At 45.8% G+C, this 10114-nt stretch overlaps 1 protein-coding gene across 5 annotated transcripts in view; it reads left to right on the top strand.

Annotated features, from left to right (window-relative positions):
• The first annotated feature begins 6316 nt into the window (after positions 1–6316).
• Positions 6317–10114, top strand: part of LOC140453710 (uncharacterized) — a 34676-nt gene continuing 30878 nt past the window's right edge. For all 5 annotated transcript variants that reach the window (XR_011952462.1, XR_011952460.1, XR_011952461.1 and 2 more), the window contains exons 1-2: positions 6317–6394; positions 6784–6887. The gene's annotated coding sequence lies outside the window, so the exon portion shown is untranslated. The remainder of the gene's footprint in view (positions 6395–6783; positions 6888–10114) is intronic.

Below are 10114 nucleotides of genomic sequence, written 5' to 3'. Positions count from 1 at the left end.
CTGGGACTAAAGGGCCTGTTTCCATGTTGTATTATTCTATGAATCGATAACTATTATGGTTTGTGAGCGGTGACTGAGGACCTGGTGGATAGGCACAATGTTGGTGCTGAAGGCCGATTTTCCTGTTTACCCTAGAATACAGATCACTCTGGATCAATCACCCACAATGACTCTCCTTCGTATTGTTCATTGCACATATCACCTTGGTTCAGTGGGGGGCTGGGGAGTGGGATCCATACATTTTTAACTTGGCAAACTTTACTCAGGTCAGTTTTGCACCTTCATATTAAGACCATGACTTTTTGGAGAAGAAAGAGACCATTCAGCCCATCAAATCTGTTCCACCATTCAATGAGCTCATGATTGATCTGATAATCCAGAACTGCACTACCTTGCCTTTCTTCACAACCCTTCATACCTTTACTGATTAAAAATCTGTTGATCTCAGCCTTCAATATACTTTATAACCCATACCTGAAAGCCCATGCTGGAAAGAATTCCACCAGAAAGAACATAGAACCTTACAGCGCAGTACAGACCCTACGGCCCTCAATGTTGCACTAACCTGTAGGACCAATCTGAAGCCCATCTAACTATTCCATCTTCATCCATATGTTTATCCAATGACCATTTAAATGCCCTTAATGCTGGTGAGTGTACTACTGTTGCAGGCAGTGTGTTCCATGCCTTTACTACTCTGAGTAAAGAAACTTCCTCGAACATCTGTGCTATATCTATCACCCTCAATTTAAAGCAATGTCCACTCATGCTAGCTGTCACCATCCAAGGAAAAAGGCTCTCACTGTCCACCCTATCTAACCCCCTGATGTCTTAATTAAGTCACCTCTCAACCTTCTTCGCTCTAACGAAAACAGCCTCAAGTCTCTCATCCTTTCCTCATAAGACCTTCCCTCCATACCAGACAACATTCTAGTGAATCACCTCTGAACCCTTTACAAAGTTTCCACATCCTTCCTACAATGCAGTGAGCAGAACTATACATAATACTCCAAGTACAGCTGCACCAGAGCTTTGTACAGCTGCAGCACGACCACGTGGCTCTAAAACCCAATCCCTCTACCAATAAAAGCTAACACATTGTTCTGCCATGTTAAGATGCATACAATGGTGCGTCTAACTGCCAGACTGGAAAGACACATAAAAGACTGCAGATGCTGGAATCCAAAATAGACAGGCAGGAGCCTAGAAGAACATATCAAGCCAGACAGCACCAGGGGTGGAGAAGTCGATGTTTCAGATGTAACCCTTGTTCAGGACTGGAAAGAACAGTGTCACTGGAGTGGAGGAAGGGAAGAGAGGACATGGTGACAAAGAATATAATAAGTAAAGCTAAAAGGAAGAAGTGGGAGTGAGTTCACAATCACACCATTATTCTACCATTCTCACATTCCGATCACTTCTGAACTATGAACATCCTTTCTACCCCAGCACTCCATCTTTCTCCACACTTCACATCAGCTCTGATGAAGAGTCAAAACATTAGCTTACTTTCTCGCCATGGATGCTGCTTGGACTGTCGTAATCTCCAGCATATTTGGTTTCAGTACAGATTCCAGCATCTGCAGTAATTTGCTCCTAAATTCGTTCTCACCACTGTCTTAAATGTGTGAGCCCCATTCCAATATCAGTTACTCTGGTACCAGACTGTCATAGAAGGGAGCAAATCTCTTTGCATCCAACACGTTAAAGCTCCATAAACCTGTATGTTTCAATAATGAGTAAAAGTTTTTGTAGGACTGTGTCTGCGCAGGCCGTGGCAATGGCTTTCAGTACTTCCTCCCATTTGGTTTTGTCGCTGATGTGAAACTCTCACTGATTTGACAGAGATGCTTCCTTTGCTGTTTTTAATGCCTGGAATTCATGTTTACCTTACAAATTACTACAGGAACAATAAATCCTCATTCCCTAACTGGGAATCAAACCCAGGAAACAACAATGAGAGCGCTGAGTCCCAAAGACTAGAGCACCATGGAAGGTGCCCGCAACGCTTGCAACTTTTCTTCTTGACACTATTTTTGACTTTTTGTTCAGTTGCAAAATGATAAGAGAGTCACTGAGTTACTTACAGCAAGGGGACTGGCCCATTTGTTCACTATATCAACACCTGTCACCAAACATGTTGCTTCTGAACCAAGATTCCAGCTCTTGGCTTCGTGTGTTCTGACATTTTAAGTGCTGGATGTAAGTTTGTCACGGAGCTGGAAACCCACTAATTTTAAGTGCTCATCTAAGTAGATATCCCATGTCTTGAGGGCTTCAATAGAACAAAAACAGGTCCTTAACCAATGACAGGAAACATTGCTTTTTTCTAGGACAGAAACTATATTTTCCTCCCTGAAGTCAGTTCCAAAAGACAAACTCTTTCTTGAAGCTGTTTGCCAGTATCCTTATGATGCCAACGGTGTGGGTTTAAATCTGTAAGGTTATCGCTGATGGCATTCTTTTTGAGCCATCCCTTCTGCTCATCTGTGCTGTGGTGTCCATCATCAGTTGTCTCTCTAATAACAGTCCAGAATGAGTATGGAGACTTTATCATTTAATAGGAGAAAGTAAGGACTGCAGATGCTAGAGATCAGAGTCGAGAATGTGGTGCTAGAAAAGCACAGCAGGTCAGGCAGCATCTGAGGAGCAGGAGAATCGACGTTTCGGGTATAATGCCTTCATCATGAATGAGGCTTGAGGGCTGCAGGGCTGAGAGATAAATGGGAGGGGGTGGGGCTGGGTTAAGGTAGCCGAGAATGCAATAGATAGATGAAGGTGGGGGAGAAGGTGGTAGGTTGGAGAGGAGGGTGGAGCGCATAGATGGGCTACCTTCCCCCAAGTCCCACCCCTCTCTCATTTATCTCTCAGCCTTGTGGCTCACAAGCCTCATTCCGGATGAAGGGCTTACGCTTGAAACATTGATTCTCCTGCTCCTCAGATGCTGCCTGACCTGCTGTGCTTTTCCAGTACCACACTCTCAATTCTGATCTCCAGCATCTGCAGTCCTCACTTTCTCCTAGCCAATTTCAACCTTAATGCAAAGCCTTTTCCAAGGATGCAGAAAATGTGTTGCTAGAAAAGCGCATCAGGTCAGGCAGCATCCAAGGAGCAGGAGAATCGACGTTTTGGGCATGAGCCCTTCTTCAGGAAGGGCCACCCCTCTCTCATTTATCTCTCAACTTTGTGGCCCACAAGCCTCATTCCTGAAGAAGGGCTCATGCCCGAAACGTCGATTCTCCTGCTTCTTGGATGCTGCCTGACCTGCTGCGCTTTTCCAGCAACACAGTTTCAGCTCTGATCTCCAGCATCTGCAGTCCTCACTTTCTCCTCTTCCAAAGATGCCTACCTTGAAAAAGTTCTCCTCTCTCTACAAGGATCTCAGTGACTCTTTCTCTCACTGCACCCTCAGGTAATCTCCTCTGCTCTGAAGCTCTTCAGCCACATCCTGAAGCAGACTCACTACCACAGCCACATCTCCTTTCTCAATGCCTGTCTACGGAACCGACTGATCCCATATGGACTCTGGACTACATTCGGACCTGAACAGGACAACCAGTATGTACTACAAATCTGAAACCTTCAGAAACAGTTCTCATTCTGGATCATCCATGCCACACTCGTAGCCATGTGCCGCCACATCCATTCCCTACAGTCAGCCCTTCCCCAGTTCAGGGTCACCCTCTCTCAAAGGACCTCTGCTGTTTCACATCCTCAGAATTCAGATGCTCAAGAAATGCAACCACACAGGATTAATGTGGATTTCACCAGTTTCTTCATTTCCACTTCCCCCACCAGTCCCAAGCCTCCAACCCACCACCACGCCCTTGATATTTCCATTATCTTTCCCATTTATCCGCTCCACACTTCCCTCCAGCCTTTCACCTTTACCCCACCTTCACCTACCTATTGCATTCTCAGTTACCTTCCCCTCAGCCACCTCAACCCACAAGCCTAATTCCTGATGAAGGGCTTACGCCTGAAACGTCAGTTCTCCTGCTCCTCGGATTCTGCCTGAACTTCTGTGTTTTTCCAGCACTACATTCTCGATTGTTTACCATCTAATGTGTGGCTCAGTGTCAGACTTTGTGACATAATATCTGCGGGGCGTCCAAGAGACATTTTATTTTCTATTATATGCATTATATAGGTCAGTTGTACTTGTAGGAGATAAATGGAAAGGTTGCTTGCACAAATAACAACAAATAGATTGAAAATCTACAATGGCGGCCACATAACACAAAACAGTGGCCCAGTGGCTAGCATGAAAGAATTGCGAATGCTGTAAATCAGAAACGAAACCAGAAGTTGCTGGAAAGGCTCAGTAAGTCTGGCAGCATCTGTGCAGAGAAATCAGAGTGAATGTTTCGGTTCCTCTAAACTGAGGATGGGTCACCGGACCGAAACATTAACTCTGCTCTTCACAAATGCTGCCAAACCTGCTGAGCCTTTCTAGCAACTTGTGTTTTTGTCTCAGTGTTGCACTGTTGCCTCACAGCAGCAGGGACCTGGGATCAACTCCAGCCTCGAATTTCCCGTATCTGTGTGCCTTTCCTCCCACAGTCCAAAGACGCGCAGGTTCGGGTGGATTGGCCATACTAACTCGACCATAATGTGCAGGGATGTATGAATGTGGTGCATTAGCCATGGGAAATGCAAAGTTACTGGAATAACTGGGAGAGTCGGTGTGGACTTCTTTTTATTTCAAAAATATACTTTATTCATAAAATAATTTGATGGTCTGTACAGTTGGACATGCCATACATATGTAAACATTCCATTTCTTTGCATACCGAAACAGAGTAATCATTCCGATTTACAGGTCTGTACGATTACATTTTCAGCTGAGGCGACAGCAGAGCCCAAATGACTGCGTGGGCCCCCTGTTCTTCTTTAAGCAGGCAGACGTTACACGGTGGTGTTTCCCCACTGCACCTTGGCGGCAGCTGCTCCAAGCTTCAGCGTGTCCCTCAACACGTAGTCCTGGACCTTGGAATGTGCCAGTCTGCAACAGTCAGTCGGGGTCAACTCCTTCAGCTGGAAGATCAACAGGTTTCGGACTGACCAGAGAGCATCCTTCACCGAGCTGATGATCCTCCAGGAACAGTTGATGCTCGTCTCGGTGTGCGTCCTGGGGAACAGGCCGTAGAGCACGGAGTCCCGTGTCACGGCGCTGCTCGGGACGATCCTCGACAAACACCACTGCACTCCTCTCCAGACTTCTTCTGCATAGGCACATTCCAGAAGGAGGTGTGCGACAGTCTCGTCCCCCCTGCAGCCGAGGGCTGAGAGTCCGGGCGTGCATAAAGGATCTCACAGACAGAGCCCTTCTCACCACCAACCAAGCCATGTCTATGGTACTTGTTGGAAAGTTCTGGTGATGAGGCATACTGCCAAATGGCTTTGACAGTCTGCTCAAGGAACCGCTCGATAGGATCCGCCCTCTCCTTTTCCCAAAGGGTCTCAAGGACACTACGTGCTGACCACTTCCTGATGGACTTGTGGTCAAAGGTGATTTTCTTCATAAACTTCTCCATGAAGGACAGGTGATACGGAACGGTCCAACTACTCGGAGCGTTCCGCGGCAGAGAGGCCAGGCCCATCGTTCGCAACACCGGGGACAGGTAGAACCTCAGTACATAGTGACACTTGGTGTTTGCATACCGGGGATCCACGCACAGCTTGATGCAGCCACACACAAAGGTGGCCATCAGGGTGAGGGTGGCATTGGCTGTATTTTTTCCCTTGTTGCCCAGATCTTTGTACAGCGAGTCCCTTCGGACCCGGTCCATTAAATTGGAAGATGACCCGGGTGACTGCAACTGCACAGGTTCTGGGGATAGGCCAGACCTGTGCCACGTACAACAGCAATGACAGTGCCTCACACCTGATGACCAGGTTTTTTCCCACGATGGAGAGTGGCCGTAGCTTCTATCTGCCTCACTTTGCTGATACGCTCCTCCCAAGACTTGGCGCACACCCCAGCCCCGCCCTGCCCCCACCCCCCGAACCAAATACCCAGCACCTTTAGGTGGTCGGCCCTGACGGTGAAGGGGATCGAGGATTGGTCGCCCCAGTTCCCGAAGAGCATGGCCTCGCTCTTGCCTCGGTTTACCTTGGCCCCCGAGGCCCGTTCGAGAGAGTCGGTGTGGACTTGTTGGGCTGAATGGCCTTGATTCTGGATTAGTGGTGCTGGAAGAGCAAAGCAGTTCAGGCAGCATCCAAGGAGCTTCGAAATCCCTTCATCAGGAACGGCCTTGATCCTACCCAGAATTCCCAGCGCTACGGACCGTCCCTGCGCATGTGCAGACTCTTCCCGCCGACCGACCGTCCGGAGCATGCGCAGTGGGAGCGTTCCTGAGGAACGGTTGGTTCTTTTTCGGCTCCACAAAAGGTAAGATTGAGGCAAAGCCGAGGAAGCGATTGACCGGCCGGTTATACGGAGAGGCTTCGGAAACACTTTGTGGATCTTCAGACCCCCGTAGAAGGAAGCTCTTTGTACCCGTTTCACAAAACGGGACGAATCTAGGCTTCCTCTCAGCGACAGGCCCCGGCTCACAGACGTCATCTTTCTAGAGGGCAAAGGGCGCATGTGCGGTTATCCTGGGCCGGGATTGGGAATGTTGTGAATGTCTCTCCTGGGCTAACAGGGATGGAGTTTAGAAACTCCTTTTATGGGGAGGGAGGCGGGGAGGATTTACACACAGCAAACCTCAAAATAACAGTCTTTTCTGAATGTTTGTCCCAAATCACTGAGATGGCTTTTGAAAACTTATTTTACAGCATGTTAGACGACAAATTGCAGATTGAAAATTCAAACAAAATAACATACCAAGATCTGAGTGTGCAACTTTATTCTTTCTTCATTGAACACTGGATATTATCGAGTAAGTATTGAGTAAAATGAAAGTAACATAAAATCCCTTCCTTACATCTCCCAGTAACTCTTGCCCAATATATTAAATCTGTGTCCCCAATTCCTTTTTCTATCAGCTGATAGGAACAGCTGCTCTTTATCTATCTTTCTAAAGTTATCATCAACTTAGACATCTTCATCAAATCTCGCCTCAATCTCCTTTGCTCTGCAGAACAACGTCAGTTTCTCCATCCTGACTTTACCTCATTCCTTGAAGCAATAGTTGCAGACGTAGGCCATTCTGCCCTTCGAGCCTGCACCACCATTCAATATGATCATGGCTGATCATCCTTAATCAGTATCCTGTTCCTGTCTTATCTCCATAACCCTTGATTCCACTATCATTGAGAGCTCTATCTAACTCTTTCTTAAATGAATCCAGAGACTGGGTCTCCACTGCCCTCTGGGGCAGAGCATTCCACACAGCCACCACTCTCTGGGTGAAGAAGTTTCTCCTCATCTCTGTCCTAAATGGTCTACCCTGTACTTTTAAGCTGTGTCCTCTGGTTCGGCACTAACCCATCAGTGGAAACATGTTTCCTGCCTCCAGAGTGTCCAATCATTTAATAATCTTATATGTCTCAATCAGATCCCCCCTCAGTCTTCTAAACTCAAGGGTATACAAGCCCAGTCGCTCCAGTCTTTCAGTGTAAGGTAGTCCCGTCATTCCAGGAATTGACCTCGTGAATCTATGCTGCACTCTCAATAGCCAGAATGTCTTTCCTCAAATTTGGAGACCAGAACTGCACACAGTACTGCAGGTGTGGTCTCACCAGGGCCCTGTACAGCTGCAGAAGAACCTCTTTGCTTCTATACTCCATCCCTCTTGTTATGAAGACCAGCATGCTATTAGCCTTCTTCACTACCTGCTGTACCTGCATGCTTACCTTCATTGACTGGTGTACAAGAACACTCAGATCTCTTTGTACTAGCCCTTTACCGAAATTGATTCCATTTAGGTAGTAATCTGCCTTCCTGTTCTTGCCACCAAAGTGGATAACCATACATTTATCCACATTAAACTGCATCTGCCATGCATCTGACCACTCACCTCACCTGTCTAGGTCACCCTGTAATCTCCTAACATCCTCCTCACATTTCACCCTGTCACCCAGCTTAGTATCATCAGCAAATTTGCTAATGTTATTACTAATACCATCTTCTATATCATTAACATATATTGTAAAAAGCTGCAGTCCCAGCACTGATCCCTGCCTGCCATTCCGAAATGGAGCCGTTTATCACTACTCTTTGTTTCCTGTCAGCCAACCAACTTTCAATCCAAGTTAGTACTTTGCCCCCAATACCATGTGCCCTAATTTTGCTCACTAACCTCCTATGTGGGACTTTATCAAAAGCTTTCTGAAAGTCCAGGTACACTACATCTACTGGATCTCCCTCGTCTATCTTCAGAGTCACATCCTCAAAAAATTCCAGAAGGCTAGTCAAGCATGATTTCCCATTCATAAATCCATACTGACTCTGACCTATCCTGTTACTACTATGCAGCATTCTGATAAATCTCCTTTCAAATCTCTCCAAGGGCCCTCACATCCTTTGTGGAGATGCTTGCTTGGACCCAAGAACTCTGTTTTCATGTGAGTGATGTTATCTCACACATGCAGTTGGTTACTAACATCACCCTGATTCCCAGGTGTTGCCTCAACTGTGAGAGTTTCCTCTGACCCCAGTGCTTCTGATATCTTTCAAGCATTTGATTTTAAAGTTGAAAACAATGAAATTATTTCACTGTTGTTAACCAGTAACCTCCAGATTTCAACTTCTAGTGCTGTTCTTAGTTATCTGTGAAAGCTTGACATGGCTCTGGGGCTGGTGTGACCTCTTTCCTGTGGATCTCAATTGATGTCCAAACATTGTTCTGTTTCATCTCTGCTGTCCCTGATCAATCATCTGTCATTGTCTAACTACTTTTGTCTCCAATAACTGGTATAACTGTCTCAGGTATTTTATTGTTCCTTTCATTGATCCTGTAAGTAATATTTTTACAGCTGAAAATTTGCCTGACCATTTGCTGCTGGCAATTAGCTTCCCTTAGTAGTTCCTACAATACCATTAGGTAAGGAGTTATTCACAGAGTGATGATGAAGGGGCTGTGATATGTGTCAAAATCAGTGATAATGAATTTACATCACTGTAACACTTTTCACACAATGGAAAATTCCAAGCTGTTCCTTGGGAGTGTTACAAAGCAATTTTCGATTGTAGTCACATGATATATGAGGGAGGTGACAAAATGTTTTATAATCAAATATGTAGTTATCAAAGAGTTTTTAAAGTGCAAAACTGAGATTGAGAAAGGGAGAGGCTTCCTGAAGAGATTTCCCAGTTCATGGCATTGGTAGCTGAAGGTTGAGCACGCTAAATGCGGAACAGTTAAAATCAAGAATGCACACAATGTTGTAGTTACTTTTAAGGTGAGAGGAGAGAGATTTAAAAAAGACATGAGAGGCAATTTTTTTTAACACAGAAGGTGGTTTGCATGTGGAATCAACTTCCAGAGAAAGCGCAGATGTGAATACAATTAAATGTTTAAAAGTTGGATGAATAGGAAAGTTTGGAGGGATATGGGCCTGGAGCAGGCAGGTTGGACTATTGGATTATGTTCAGCATGGATTGGTTGGACCAAAAGCTCTGTTTCTGTGCTATATGACTGGCATTTCTAAAGATTTGTTCTTGGGATGTGGACATCGCTGGTCGGGTTAGCACTTATTGGCTAGCCCTCATGCCCTTGAGAAGGCTGAAAGATATTACAGAGATGGATAGAGAGGAGACTATTAAGTGGTTGGAAGAGATGGATGAAAAGTTTAATATTATACTGTGCGGGCGAGGGGTGGTAGGTGAACAAGGCCAATTATATCAAAATTAGGCAGGAGCTGGGAAATGTGGATTGGACACAGCTATTTGAAGGGAAGTCCACATTTGAGATGTGGGAGGCTTTCAAAGATAGGTTAACAGTAGTCCAGGATAGGCATGTCCCGTTGAAGGCAAAGGAGAGGGAGGGCAAGATTCGTGAACCATGGATGACAGGAAAAATTGTACAACTAGCCAAGAGGAAAAGGGAAGCGTACATAAGGTCTAGGCAGCTAAGAACAGAACGGGCCCCGGAGGAATACTGGAAGAGAAGGTCAAGTCTTGAACAAGGAATCAAGCGGGCTAAAAGGGGTCATGAAATAGCTT

The sequence above is a fragment of the Chiloscyllium punctatum genome, chromosome 27 (assembly GCF_047496795.1).
Source record: "Chiloscyllium punctatum isolate Juve2018m chromosome 27, sChiPun1.3, whole genome shotgun sequence".
NCBI lineage: Eukaryota > Metazoa > Chordata > Chondrichthyes > Orectolobiformes > Hemiscylliidae > Chiloscyllium > Chiloscyllium punctatum.
The sequence above is the reverse complement of the archived record's forward strand: the minus strand, read 5'-3'. Positions and strand labels throughout refer to the sequence as shown.